A 3962-nucleotide genomic window follows, 5' to 3' on the forward strand; every position below is an offset into this window, starting at 1 on the left:
GTGGAATGACATAGAGTAAAACTTCTATATATTAAGTCAGCAAACAATTACTTTCCTTTTAATTATTTCACTTCTATATCACTTTCTTATTCATTAAACTAAAATACATTCTCAACATATATCACTACAATAGCACAAAAGTTCCATGCTAGGAATTTTATTGCATGTTCTTTTCTCTTTCTATTACCTAGAGTAGTCTTAAACTGACAGGAAATGTAAATTAAGTCTCTTGAGTGATTCTTATGAATTAATATTATCAGAAAATTTACTATTCAATATATTATGCTATACATAATATAGCATAATATTTTTTTAATTTATTTTAAAAAAATACTATTGTCAGGGACCCAACCAAAATGCAATGATACAAAAACTTCTAAAGTAGTAAGACCACTTTAGTTTTTATTTTATCTCTGCAGATAACCAGATTTTCTTCCCCCAATGGAAACAAAATTAAGTATAACAGGGCTGGGTATTTAGAAAACTTTACATGTACTATTAAGCTTTTGGGGGCAATATTTAGTGACATTTTAGATTCTTTCCTTTCTGAGTCAAGCTCACATGGGAATTCATTCAGAAAATAATTGAAACCATTTTCTGTCTATAAATTCCCAAGTGTATTATGGAAAGTTATTTGCAGTCTGTTGAATCATCAATGAGCAAGGGTTATTGCTTCTCTCTAATTTTAGTTCTCTGTTAGTGTTAAAGTGAGACTAGCTCTGACTGAATTTCATACCATATATATAACGTTTATACACACATGCACACACACTCAAGAATAAATGAATATTTTTACCCTTCTGCTTTTAGTCTCTTTTCTGTCCTTTGTTCATTTATATGCATGAATTTGAGCTGGATCTCCAGAAATATCATACTCATTTTGTCAGCTGAATATTACTAAGCTGCCAGTGTTTTCTGTATTTGTATGTTTTTTCCCATGAGATAGAATAAGGTTAAAATTATGATATCACATAATGTACCAACAAAGTGACCAAGGTCTCACAACTGTATCTATATCCCACATTTTCTATACAAAAATTCAATAATAAATTTTCACTTAAGCAAAGTTCAATACAGAATGAAAACAAAATACACTGCATTGTCCTAGTGTCACTGAACTACACAGAAATTACCACAATGTACCATATTGTATTAAGCCTTTTTTTCCATACTCATTGATTCATTTTTAATGGGTAAAAAAGAATGAAAAACAACTTTTCCATTACCTCACTAATATAACCACCATGCATTTGCAATGGCTTCAAGCTAAAAGCACTAAAATTATGACCAACATACACAATTATGTGTGGTCAAATTGCTTGAGATACCTGTTACATGTCATTTTTTATGTTTCTTTATGTAGATCTGACTTTCAAACAATAGGGCAACAAGAATCATTCTAAAGATTACCAGGTTTGTTTCCTAAACAAATTCAGGGTTAGGCTAAAGTTTTTACTTTCTCAATTGCCCTTTGAGAGTACAGAAATCCATTTAATTTGCTATTTCTCAAGTGTTGTTTCTTAGGAGAAAAAATTGCCATCCTGATGAATCATTTGCACCAATACTGGCAGGCTAGGATCAGGTGTAGTTCCATCTGGGCCTATATCAGTTCCTCAATATCTCCTTCCATTCTTCTGTTCTTTGTGTGTTAGCATCTTCTTCAAGCTGTTTTCCACAATTTTTGGAAGGTAGACACTAGCAGCCACTGGAGGCAACATGGTTCATATTCAGAGAGAGCAGTATTAATTCCTACCATCAAGACAGTCCTGAAATTCACACTGACTGGATGGTCCCTGAATGGATCCCCATGATCAGGAACCTGTAATGTGCCAATTACCAGCCCCGGATTATCTGAACCTTTGACCACTGAATTAGATAGGAATGTCCCAACTGGTTTAGGTAAAGGACTCACCCCCAGCAAAGTGTTGAGCTAATCCCACCAAATGAAATCCTGTTACTTAGTGGGACAGGAATAGAATGGATGTTGATGAGAAAACACACAAGCCTTCAGGTTCCCCAGAAGCAGATTCTCAGAGTGGGGTTCGTTTATTAGCATCTCTAATAAACTATCTTTATTAGAGAGTTCCCCTGGGATCAACACCTGTAAAGGAAGGGAAGGGAAGCAAGAGAGGGCAGAGCAACAGGGCTAATGACAGGGTTTGCCGACCCCATGAAGAGTTCTGAAGCCGGAGTGGTCCTTCAGTGGGTCAAGAGGCCCTGGCCTTTCTTCTCCTATGTAGATCAGCCACAGGATGTGGCTGCCCAGGGAAAGGGGCATGACTTTAGTGGTTTTTAGCAAGTGAAGCAATTCCTGAAGGACTGAAAGCACACCCGGCTGGCTGCTGGGGCAACAAGTCCTTTACTAAAGGGACATGTGGGAACACATCCCAAAATCTGCAGCATTCAACACATCCCCTGGAAAGTAACATGTGAAACTCCACACAGGAATATACTGCATGTATTGGCTGAACCCTGAAAACTCATAATTTTCGAAGTTGACAATGGAGCTCAAGGACTGGTTTGATTAATTCTGTGCTCTTCCAGCTGATCAGAGCTTGACTGATGCAAAATGTAACCTTTCTCCCTGACTTGTCCAATCATTCTGTATCAATCTCAAACCCTGAAGACACAAAACACAGGGTCAAAACTGATATTAGAAATATCAATCCAACCCACTTCACATTTTAGTTTTATAAATCAAACACGAATTTGTGGGTTACTAGCAAAGTTAGTATGTAGCATCATAGAATCACCCTCCTCTGAACTCATAAAATGAACAAACAATGCATTAAATGAAGAAAGAAGAAAAAGAAAAAAAATTATTTTACAAGGAGCCACCAAATAAGAAAATGAGAACAAAGTGAAGCCATAAACTTCAAAAAGCAAAGTTAAAGAAAGAAACAGAGGACTCTAATGTGACAGAGGGTGGGGTGTGGTCCCTAAGTCAGCTCCCTTGCTCCCACAATCAACACTAAAAAGAGAAATGACTACAAAATCCTCACTAAAATCTTCCATTTAGAAAATTATAGACTGAGGAGAACCAGGCAGCCCTTTTAATGTTTTTTTCTTCTTCTACTATTCTGTATAGTTTGAATTTTTATAATGAATTAGCATATATTATTTTAAATAATGTTATTTATATAAACAATCAAAATAAGACGTAAAAAACATACCCCATATGTCTCATAAACAGTACCTACTTAAAATTGTCAGCACAATACATGAGAACTTGGGAGCTGATCTTGGCCAATTTGTTCAATTTGCTTCAACAGACATAGTTTTTAAAAAAGTTAAAACAAGTAATAGAAATTATATTAGTTTTCTTCACAAGTTTGTTCTAAGTAAATGAAAATATCTTTTGTGCATCACCTTATTATTTTGTCTTATTTTATTTCAGCAGTATATTATACACTGAAATAAACTTTCTTTCCCAAGACCTTTATGTTATACCTTTTTTCCTATGGTTTTTTTAATCTGGATAGTATTAGTGACAAATAACAATATACTCATTTGTTCAATTTTCACTGCCATGTATTCTTACTCTCTCAATCTCGTAGAGTGTGTGAACATCACCCACTCTCATCCTTCATTTTTAAATTTTGCCTTGCATTGTACACAGCATTGTGGGAAGTCCCATGGTAGTGCCTATTCCCAGTGAGCTAAGAACAGGCTCCAAAAGCTATTGTGTCACCAGTAACAGATGCTCCACAGGGAACTGCTAGCTGGGATCTTCCCCAAAGCTATCCCCTGAGGACCCATTAGGTACTACCAAAGCCCAACTGTAATGGCTCAAAACAATGGCCCTAGAAGCCTGCCAAGTCCTATTCAAGTGATATGGGAATATTTAGGTTCAACAGATGATTCTCTTCCCTCTACTCTTCCTCTTCCCTCAATCACATTTCTAAGTGGTTGAACTTAAAAATAAGGAGGGATGAGGGGGTGGGTGTGAAAAGGCTGGAAGA

Source organism: Lemur catta, chromosome 5 (genome assembly GCF_020740605.2).
Source record: "Lemur catta isolate mLemCat1 chromosome 5, mLemCat1.pri, whole genome shotgun sequence".
Classification (NCBI taxonomy): Eukaryota; Metazoa; Chordata; class Mammalia; order Primates; family Lemuridae; genus Lemur; species Lemur catta.